Below are 12278 nucleotides of genomic sequence, written 5' to 3' on the forward strand. Positions count from 1 at the left end.
CTTGAGAACTCACAAGGTCACCCTGGGCAACCTACCAGATGATTTCTCCTACCAACACCTTCACTGAATTCCCAAGTCACACTGTATATGTGGATTGACCCCAGGGGTTTTAGGACAGTTCTGGGCTATGCAATAGAGGGTCAGTGACTGTCTGAGACTAAAAGTACAAAGAACCACAGAATTTTGTATGGAATGGTCCACTAGAGATGGACTGAAACCAGATGTGGCCCCAGGGATTCTGCTGTGGGTACTGTAAGTGGCTGCTAGCTATACTTCTACTGATAAAATAAACATATACATAACTAATTTCATAAGCCAAAATGTACAATAGTTTCATTGTTATTGAATATTATTTTTTTATTAGAGAGTCAGAATAATTGGTGTAGGAGCCTGGCAATCCTTTACCTTCAGATGTAGTTGCAATTTGCACAACTATGATTTTCCTACAATTGAAACTAACCAGTTTCAATTCCCTTCCAGTTGCTGCTCTAACACCCCTGGCTTATGCTCATGTGAACTTACCAATCCTCAAATCCCTCATTTCAAGCAAGGCTTTTCCAGATCCTTCCAGTCAGAAGTAATCTTTCCTCTTTTTTTTCCCCCACCTTTATAGTCCTTTGTGATATATTTTTATTAGGATTTATCATAGTAGATTTTCAGATATTTGGCTATTTGGCTCAACTCTCATTTCTATAAAGCTTCTATTTTCTGAACTACCTTCCTCCATTTTTAAAACCTGGTTAATTCCTAATTACTTTGCTCAATTACCTCTTATTCCCACTAATCCTTTAAGATTTAGCATGGGCAACTCTCAAGGTGACCCCTCTCCTGTCCCCTCATCTTCCTGACACACCCAGATCACCCATGCATCTCTATTGTGGCATTAGCTACACTGAATATCTAATTTGGTGTATTTCTTTTTTATGTAAATTTTTAATTTATGTATGACAACAGAATGCATTGCAATTCTTATTACATATACAAAGCACAATTTTTCATATCTCTGGTTGTATACATAGTATATTCATGTCTTCATACCTGTACTTTGGATAATAATGTCCATCACATTTCACCATCATTAATAACCCCATGCCCCCTCCCTTTCCCTCCAATCCCTCTGCCTATCTAGAATCCATCTATTCCTCTCATGCTCCTCTCCCTATCCCACTATGAATCAGCCTCCTTATATCAAAGAAAACAATCAGCATTTGGTTTTTTGGGATTTCTCTCTGCAAAAAATCCTAATTCTCAAGGGAAAGTGGCATGTTTTCATTTCATTTTCATTTCTGAGTAGCATTGCCTTTATATAACACATATCCAATAAAATTAGTTTTAGTTCCTCATCTAGACATCTGATTTCTTAAGTTTCTACTTCTTTTCTTTTAATATTTTTTTTAGTTGTAGATGGACACAATATATTTATTTATTATTTATTTATCTTTATGTGGTGCTGAGGATCGAACCCAGGGCCTCACACATGCTAGGTGAGTGCTCTACACTGAGCCCTAACTCAAGCCCCTGACTCCTTAAGTTTCAAGTTTATTCAACCCTGTATTTCACAGTTTAGCACAATGATTTGTAGAGTACATGCTTTAAGAATATTTGTGTAATGCTAAGGGAAAACCCCTAAAATCTCTTGTCTCTGTAAGAAAATATGACTATAAAGACATCTCTGACTCATGTTGTTGGGCTTCTACAGATTGCATTTCTATTCAAGAAACTAGGTATAAAAACATCTGTGACTCAAGTTGCTAAGTGTCTGCAGATAGCATTTCTTTTTAAAATTTTAAATCAAAATAGTGACTCATGCTGTTTCAACAGAAGTGAAAAATGAGAAAACATGGAGATTATACACCAGATGAGTCAACTTAGATTTATGTCTAGAAATTAGTTCTCAAAACCTATGTAGTCATACCTGTCCAGGATTTCTCCTATTGTATTTAGCAGTACCTACAAAACAAAGTTGTCTTGAGATGTATTTGGTCAACCAAAGAAAGTGATCCCACATATTATAAAAGGGAGGTTTTGAATTGATTGTATTATAATAACCTTTATCAGGCTTATTATGTTTTCATACAATCCTTATTATGTAGTTCCATTTTCCTTTGTTTAATTTTTATACCTCAGATTTGATGGAATCTGAAATGTTCTCATAATATAAAGTTACCTTTCAATTTGTGGAAAAATAATATACAAAGATATGATAGAGATAAGTTTAAAAACTAAATTCTTAGTGTAAAATAAATCATGCTCTTGAATTTTGACCCACTCTCCTTTCTTTAAAGAATCTTGCTGTCTTTGGTTCTTATAGAATAAACAAATTGCACATGTTTGAAAGATGTCTTGAGTATTTTTTAACGGCGTGGGGTTCGGGGGGGCAGTTTACATTTCATAGTAAAGCTGTGACTTGTAAAGCAATCTGCAAGGAAAGTGACATCTGAATTTCATCATAAATGAAATTATAAATTACTAATATGTGTATTTGGTTGTAGAAGAGTGTTCTGATTTTCAGGGTATTGGTTGTCTGAGGTTAGTGAAGATGAGATTGCAGAAATGAGGTGAGGGAGTCTCAAAAATTATTTGTATTTCATTCAAGAGTAATTTAAATTAACAATATTTTCAAAGTGACATATTTCTGGAAAGATTAGGTGTGTGTGTGTGTGTGTGTGTGTGTGTGTGTGTGTGTGTGTGTTTGTATTGTAGCATATACTGCTGGGAGAAAATTCTAGCTCTTCTTTATCTTAATGTCAGATATTTGCTCGTACACAAATGCATATATACACAAATACATATGGATTGCTTTTATTGCCTAGATGAATTTGGGTACTTTGAAAGGCTAGTTATCTAGACAGCTGTGTGAGTGGAGAGGGGGAAGATACTTTTGAGCTTGGAACACCTCGAAGGGAAGACAAGCCTGGTTGATCAATCATTCTGAAGCCCTTTGGAAAACTCAATGGTTCACAGGAGATAGTGAATGTGGTGGTTAAGATGTAGTAGGCAGCTGGGGATATAGCTCAGTTGGTAGAATGCTTGCCTTGCATGCACAAGGCCCTGCATTCATATTGCCATCACCACACACACACACACACACACACACACACACACACACACAATAGTAGTATCACAGTTTCTCCACTTATCAGCTATGTGACTTTGAGCATTATATCATCTCCCTGGGCCTCAGTTCCAGTTTTCTCATTTGTAAGGTATCAGTAAAAATAGGATCACCTCACAAAAGTATTTGCCACTGATATGAGATGAATACATCTGAAGTCTCCAGACAAAAGCACTAACAAAATACTGGTCTCTGTCCTTTTCTTTCTCCTTTTTCTTCTGAGTCCCCTGGTGGTTAAGTTAAGAATGTGCCAGGAGCAGGGTATGGTGGTGCACACCTGTAATTCCAGCAGCTCAGGAGTCTGAGGCAGGAGGATTGTGAGTTCAAAGCCAGCCTCAGCGAGGCTGAGACCCTGAGTGAGACCCTGTCTCTAAATAAAACATTTTTTAAAAAGGGCTGTGTTTGTGACTTTGTGATTAAGTGCTTCTAAGTTAATAACTGGTACAAAATAAATAAATAAATAAAAGAATGTTAGGAGATAGAAGAAACACCAGAAGGTGAGGTCTGTTTATCTTAAAAACTTAGAAGAAATATCACACATTTTGGTGGCTATTTATCACACTTTAGTGGTCTGTTTATCACACTTCTATGTCCATCCTGTCATTCCCCCTATGTTCTGATGGAGAAGCTGAGGAACCACAGAGGTCTTCATCCTGAGACTGTCAGCTCCACACAATCTGTGAACCCTAGGTCACATAAGGACTAAAGAGAGCTTTAGTGGAATTTTTACTCACACTAGGGCCTCCAGGTGAAAATCGCCACCTCCGAAGCACCTGGTTCCCTAGAATTCCCCCTCATGTCCTTAGATAAATGGAATAAAAGTGTTGTTTTGAGCTTCACTGGGAACTGCATGTGGAGGCAGAGGCCATCTCAGTTTCCTTTATTCCCGAAGCAATTATTTGTGCATCATTTTGTGATGGCTCCCCTCTTCAGTCCATAAACATTTATACTCCAGGCAAAAGAGTTACAACCAATAAATGTTGGTGCACTATGCATCCGGGGGTCCTCTAAGCAGATTCTGTACATTAGCTTCTTCATCCTTATAACAGATATTATGGAAGAGATACTTTTATTATTCCATCTTAGCCAACGAGAAAGCAGAGGAAGAGAGAAGTGAAATCTTGATTCAGAGTCACCTCTTAACCTTTGCATCCCCCAGAGCCCCTGCCATTCTCCAATCCTTGAAGGTCCTGTCAGTGTCCTTAAAAACAATCCCGGGCCTATTTATTCTGCATCTTGAGCCTTTCCCTCTTATTCTTCACTTGAACACACCCTATTATTATTAAAGGTCAATGCAGGCAACAAACACCTATTTTACTCTGCTGTATTTGATTATGCATTTCTCTTCTCCATGTTTCCTATCCCTGGTCCATTGAGAAGCACCTAGTACAAAGGAAGTACTCCATAAGTCTGTGGAGTGAATGACTCGTGTTGTTGGGCTGAAATTTCTTTCAGGATATGAGTGTATAAATATATCCAACTATGTAGGGTGTCATCAACTTTGAAGTTTATAATGAACTAAAATTTTTCACAGCTTCTATTTATGGAGAAGCTAAAATTTCCCCAGGTGGTAGCTTGCTTTGCTACAGAAAGGAAGAAACCAGCAGTAAGTACAGTTAGCATTTCCATCATATTAATGCTCTCATTATTGATTGGCTGGCACTAGGTGGAGCCAAGGAGCTTTACAAGGAAGCTCAAAAGAGGCATGAACTACCATTACCGACTTTATGTTGTGCTCAAAATACTTTAAAGATTAAAAAATAATACAAAAAGATTTGCAAACGTGTACATTATTTGAGCCAGTCATTTAATTACATTTATTCCCCAATGCATTTTTTTTTTTGCTTCATTGGTTATCTTATTATTTTTGAAGTGGAAAGGTCTTATAATTTGTTTCTTCCAATTTCCCAAAACTTAGAGACAGTTTTCAATATTTAGGTAAAAGCTTTATTTGGTAGCTGAGACAACACCCCACATCTTTCTCTATTCCTCACTGAATCCCTTCCGTTTTAAAAGTGCAACGTGGTTACACACTAAAGATCAGGCATGTTGTAAAATAAAACATGGACTCTGAACTAGCAGAGACAGGTTTTCTAATTCTTTTTATTCTTTTTCTTTTTATAAAAATGTTTTTGTAGTTTAAAACAGCGAATATTGACAATTGCAATTGGTTCAACCTAATAGTTCTGACTCTACCTTTGATTTTTTTTTTTTTTTTTTTTTTTTACTGACACATAAATATTGTATATACTTTCTGGGTACAGTGGCTCATGCCTGTAATTCCAGGAAATGTCTGTAATCCCAGCAGCTCTGGAGGCTGAGGCAGGAAGATCAGAGGTTCAAACCCAGCCTCAGCAACTTAGCGAGGCACTAAGCAACTCAGTAAGACCCTGTCTCTAAATAAAATACAAAATAGGGCTTGGGATGTGGCTCAGTGGTCTAGTGCCCCAGAGTTTAATTCCCAGTAACAAAACAAACAAACAAAATGAAAGAAAGAAAAAAAATTATACATATTAATAGGATACTATGTAATGTTTCAATATATATATATATACGTTTATAATGTTTAAATCAGATTAAATTCATCTGCCTCTTCAAACATCTATATTTCTTCATACTGAATACATTCAATGTTGTTTCTTCTAGGTTTTTAAGATATATAGAACATAATTACTATCTACAGTCACCCTACTGGGCAATAGCAAAAAAAACTTTTGCTCCTACTTTACCATAACTGAGTACCCATTGATAAGCTCTTCCCCATCTCTCCCTTCCCTTACTCTCCCCAACCTCTGAGAGCCACCAATCTATATTCAACTTCTTTAAAATCAACTCTTTTTGGATTTCATTTTTGAGAGATATCATTTGATTTGTGTCTTTGTGTACCTGACTTATTTTACTTAACATGATGATTTCTAGTTCCTTCCATGGTATCTCAAATAACAGGATCTTGGTTTTTTCTTTTTTTTTTTTTTTTAATAGTGTGTATATGCACATATTTTCTTGTGGTCACTTGGGATGTTTCCATGATTTTGGTAATGTGAATAGTGCTGCAATGAACATGGGAGTGCTGATGTCCCCTTCACAGACTGATTTCAGTGAAGTGATACCTCCCTGTGGTTTTTGATTTGCATTCCTCTAATGGCTAGTGATGTGGCACATTTTTTTTTCATATCCTTTTTGGGCATTTGTATGTCTTCTTTTGAGAATATCTGTTTGGATCCATTGCCCATTTTTAAATGTATTATTGGTTTTGTTGATATTGAGTTGTGTGAGCTCCTTATAATATCTGGATATTAACCCCTGGTCAGATGTATAATTTGTAATTTTTTTCCCCCTGTGAATTGTCTCTTCATTCTGTTGACTGTTTTCTTTTTTATGCTCTGGCTTTCACATGGTGATCTTGGTATATCCTCTGTCCTGTGTGCACCTCACTTTTTTCATCTGGAAGAAACAAATACTGAGTTGAAAGACCCAATCCCCTCCCCCTTTTTTTCCTTTTTAGAAAATTTACTAATAATAGAATAATTGTACATATTTGTGGCGTGGAGTATGATGATTTGATATGTGTGTATAACGTGTAAGCTCAAATCAGGGTGATGAACATTTCCATTCCTTTAAACATTTATCATTTCTTTGTGTTTGGAGCCAGGCTCTTTATAAAATATGTAAGTTTTAAGCTATGATTACCCTACTCTGCTGTAGGATGCTAGAACTTACCCCTCCTATCTATCTCCAATTTGGTGGCTGTTATCTAACCACATTCTTTCTTTCTCTCCACCTCCTCATTTCTTAGCCTCTGATTTTAATCTTCTATTCTCTTCTTCAATTAAATCAACTTTTTAAGCTTCTACATAAAGAACTTGCAGTGTTTGTCTTTCTGTGTCTCACTTAATTTCATTTGTTAACCGAATGCCCTTCACTTCCATCCATTTTGCCTCAAACAACATGGTTTCATTCTTTTTAATGGACAAATAATATTCCATTGTGCATGTACAACATTTTATTTATGCTTTCATATTCTGCTGGACGTATAGTCTGATTTCATATCTTGGTTATTGTGAATAGTGCTGGAGTAAATGTGGGAGTGCAGACATCTGTTTGGCATGCCTGTTTTACAGTGTTTTTAGAGGTCTTGGACTTGGGCAACAGTTGAAGTGCATTCCCCTTCCTCTTTTATGTGTGTCCTTTGTGTGTCGTTATTCTTTTTGTTCTGGGACTTCTCTCTTTTTTTGATGTTTGAGTCTGTGAGTGAGACCTGAGGTTCCGCTCTGGTTGTTCCTTCTTGGGGCCTGGTTACTGGTTTGGGGCTATTGTCTCTTATATTCTGTGTGGAAGTATTTTTGAGGCTTGAAGGTGACTAGATCATGTAGGGGGCGAAGTTCACTCTTATTTGACTGAGTTGTTCGTATTGCTTGGCAATAGGATCTCAACTCTGGGTACCTGAAGTGTCCAAATAACTTTCCAGCCCTTCTGAGAGAAAGTGGGGAGCTAGGAGAAAGCAATGATGGTAAAAACAGATTTACAACCTTAAGATAAACCTTCAGTGTCTGCCTTGACATCTGTAACATTGTGTAGGAGTGGTGGGGTTAGCATTTGACATCAGTGCCAACAGTTAACAACCACAAATTCGATGAGACATTAAACCACAGGTGTCTATTATGTCATCACTGTATCAATAATCACAACAGTATGAATGTGGTATGTGGAAATTAAATAAACTATATAATTCTATCAGATAGTGGAATTACAGTTTCTTAAGTAAAGAGAAAACTGGGTAAGAAGGGGAGGAAAAGTTTGAAATATTTAAAAAGTAAACAGAAGAGAGGCAGGAGATGGCAGCAGAAGACAGTAAACAATAAAAGTAATAAAATAATGAGAGAGAGGAAGTCGAAACAGAAAAATTTGATTATTAGTGAGGGAAAGGAGTAAAGAAGGGCAATAAGAGGAACAAAAACCAAGGTAAACAAATCAAATGTAAAATCAAAACAACTCAAACCCACTTATAATATTACCTCACCTGAGTCAAACCAAAACTAAATAATAAGTGGGCAAGGAAGAAAACAAGTAAAGTGAAAGTCTTTGCAGTTGAAACACACCCCTCCCACAGAATGGGAAAAAAATAATAAGTAATCAAAAAGGAGTTAAATTTTTTAAAATTTAAAAAAATTAAAATTAGAGAGTAAAAATGAGGATGGAAATAGGAAAGAAAAAGCTAAAAATTCTTCATTAGAAATAAAGGACTTGTTTTCCATTGAGGTCAAAACTGTTGGCAAGAATGGGTTTTCATTCTTTGTATTTATTTTTGGGCTCTGTAGCACCGGGGTCAATGGTTGGAGGTTGTTAAGTCCATCTTTGGGTGCCTTACTTAGCTTCCAGCCATGTGGCTAGAAACCAAAGCTGGTTGTAGTAGCTCCCAGCTTCCCCTTTCCCAGTGTGGGATGGGATAGACTGGGGAGTGCTGATGAGTGTTGTACTTCCATAGTGGGGCTAGTGCAGAGTTCTAAATTGGAAGATCCAGTAGCTGGGATTTAGTATTGGCTAACCTTTGGTACTCTGTTGGTAGGTATTTGAGATTTGATACACACGCCCTAGAATTGCTGAAGAGATGTTGATCTCTGGGTCTCAGGGGCCTCTCATAAATTTCACTTTAAGGGTATGGAGTCTGAATGTCCACAGGTTTCATATACACCACTGTGGATGTGAATTACCCCGGATCAGCCTTAGCATGAAGGTGCTCCTGTGTGGCCATTGTTGACATCTTCCCAGTAGCTATTTTGGAGGTCCAGCAGCAAAGGGAGCTCTGTCTCCTTGGTATCCCAAGCCTCGATGCCCTTTGCAATTCTCTTTGCTCCTATTGCAGTCATATTGGTCTAGGCACACTCTGAGACTCACAATGGGCAACTGCTGGGTCAGGCTGGCAACTTCCTTTCTAAGGTCCCAGCCTCTTGCTTCTGCTCACTGCCAGGTGGTGCTTATAAATGGTTCCCAAGCCAGCAACCCTGGTTTCCATCCAACTCTCTGCTTGTGGGCTGAGAGATTTGGGTTGCTTTTCACTAACAAGTTACCCCACTGACTCTGGGTCCATCAAGACCAGCCTCCTTCCCTATTCCACAGGTTTCCCAAGGACAGTTTTCCCATTGTGCTATCCTCTCTCTCTTCCTGTGCTCCACCTCCCCTCAGCAGTCACAGTCATTGCTGCCACCACTGCCCGTCAAGATGGTGCATTCCTGGACTGGGGCTATGGCTCAAGTGGTAATGCGCTCGCCTGGCATTCATGGGGCACTGTGTTTGATCCTCAGCACCACATGAAAAATAAAGATGTTGTGTCCACCGAAAACTAATAAATAAATAAATATTTTTTTAAAAAAGGTGGTGCATTCCTAACAAATTATTTTTAATATTATGTTTGAAGTTTCTGACTTTCTCTATCTCTGTAGTTCAGTATCGAATTTCAGTGAGTTTCCTTGGTTACACATTTTGTTAAGGAGCAGTCTTCCCACTTTTAAAATCTTGAACCAAGAAACTGCTGGGAAAGACACTCTCCCTCTATTTGCCATCTTCTTTCCTGTATGGACATTTTAACAGTATGATTTTTCCATAAACTTGGAGATCTTTCCATTTTTATGTTATATTGCTCAATTTTTTCACCAGTTTTATAATTTTAATTGTAGAGCTCATCACATCCTTGATTTTATTTATTCCTAAGTATTTTTGTAACTATTTTAAGTGGAATTACTTTCTTGATTTTCTTCCATCGAGTTCATTATTATTGTATTAAATGCTACTGATTTTGTATGATGATTTTTGTATTGTGCAACTTTATTGAATTCACTTATCATTTCTAACAGTTTCTCTGTTGAGTCCTGAGGTTTTTCTGTACATAAAATTGTGTCATCTGCAAACAGGGGTAATTTGACTTCCTCACTTCCCATTTAGATTTCTTTTATTTCTTTCTCTTGCCTAATTGCTCTGGCTAAGTCTTCCAGTATTAAACCAAGTAAGAGTGGTGAAAGTGGACATGTTTGATCTTACAGGAAATTCTTTCCATTTTTTTTCTCATTCTCCAGTTTAATTTCTCATAAATTTGGCCCCTGAATTCTTTTGAGCTGTGTCATTGACTGGTTATCCATGCCCATGCTTATTGGTGGAGGGTTGTGGGGTGGGAGATGTTGTACCAGGGACTGAATTTAGGGACACTCAACCACTGAGCCTCATACCCAACTCTATTTTTTGTGTTTTTTAGAGACAGTGTCTCACTGAATTGCTTAGCACCTTGCTTTTGCTAAAACTGGCTTTGAACTCTCACCTTTGAACTCTCCATCCTGATCGTCCTGCTTCAGCCTCAGGAGCTGCTGGAATTACAGGCATGCACCATCACACCTGGCTCCGTGCTTCTTTTCCAGCATGTGTTATTACCTTTTACTAGATGTTATTTAATTATGAACTTTGTTAGGTAAGGACTACTGGGAACCTGAAATGAGCTCCTTATATAGTCTTGAGTTCTTGTTACTTTCATAGCATAAGTTCATTACAGAATACAGAATTACTACAAAGCCTATTTAGTTCAATTAAAATAATACAATAATAGAAATTCATGTTTCATTACAGTGTCACCTGGATTTTTCCCTTTATAATTAGTTTAGTGAAGTAGCTGATGTGGCTTCTAATTATTTCTGTGGAGTATGAGATGATCTCTTTGCAGAAGAATATTTTACTGTGGTATTTGCAATTCCTTACTATAAAATCATTAGGTAGGAAAGTTGAACAAAACCTTAACTGTGAAAGTTGAACCAAAACTTAAATTTTTATTGTATCATCAGACTTGAGTGGGATGTTGAACCAAATCTGTTTTAATAGGTTTTCTTTTTTTGCAAATTTCAGTGGTCATAGCAATTAATATATAGTTTTCATACCGTTTGTATATGGCACTATACTTAATTGGATAGAAGCTAGATGCTGAGTTTTCAATGGCTAACCTCATAGGTGTTTATAACTAATAATAGTACCATCTGCTATACCACTGATTCACCCAACAAGTTTGTTGTCAGTCAAATCCTGAGAAACTACCTAAGAATTTGATTAAAAACATTACCTACTATAAGGGGGTTGTTTTAATCAGCTTTTAGTCACTGTGACCAAAATACATGACAAGAACAGCTTAGAGGAGAAAAAGCTTGTTCTGAACCTATGATTTTAGATTAGTACCTATGACCATGGATGGAGTCATCATGCTAGGCTCAAGGTGAGGCAGAACATCATGGCATCAGGGCATGGTGGAGGAAAGCTGCTCACCTCATGATTGCCAGGAATCAGAGAGCAAGGAGGCACAGCAACAAAACCCTCAAATGCATGCCTCAGTGACTTATTTTTTCCAGTCACACCTCGTCTGCCTACAGTTATCACCCAGTACAGTAATCCTTTCAAATTATTAATCCATCACATGGGATAATCAACTGATTAGGTTACAGCTCTTCTAATCTAATTGTGAGCTTTTGGGGAACACTTCATATCCAGACCATACAGGGGTTCACAGAAAATAGCATAATAAAGGTTTGAGAAGGTCTGAAGTAATGATTCTTGTTCAGCTCACCTATCATTAAACAATTTCTATGACTCTTTCTTCCCATAGTATTATGCTGATTCTCTCTAACTTGTAAATTTTTCTGCAAGGTAGGTGTTTATATAAACTTCCTGTTCTAGCCAGCATAAATATGTGACCTCAGGACCACGAATGAACTCTCAGTATTTAACTGCTCTTTGATTTTATTTGCTTAGTAATAAATAAAGGTAAAATTATATTTTGAAATTGAAGTTTCTTCCATTTTGAGAGGAATTTCCATGGTCAAATTTCTTTATTGGCTGTCAGTGGATCAGGTAGAACCATTTTCTATTCTAAACATGATGGATGAAGGAGTCAATTTTGGACCAAAGCCGTGATATAATTACCCATGTTTCTCATTTCCTTGATGATAAACCTCTTTTCCTCATATCTAATTGAGATGGGTCCTGTTACTAAGCACCCCCATTTGAATTCAAATCCAGATTCTCTGTTCAGTGCCCCATTGCTAGCTAACTAACCTCCCTGCGCATTATTCTCATTGTCTGTAAAGTAAATATGAGTAACACGTTGTGAGAATTAGATGAGTGGAGTGCTTTCCAC

This window comes from Urocitellus parryii, chromosome 4, assembly GCF_045843805.1.
Source record: "Urocitellus parryii isolate mUroPar1 chromosome 4, mUroPar1.hap1, whole genome shotgun sequence".
NCBI classification, from domain to species: Eukaryota; Metazoa; Chordata; class Mammalia; order Rodentia; family Sciuridae; genus Urocitellus; species Urocitellus parryii.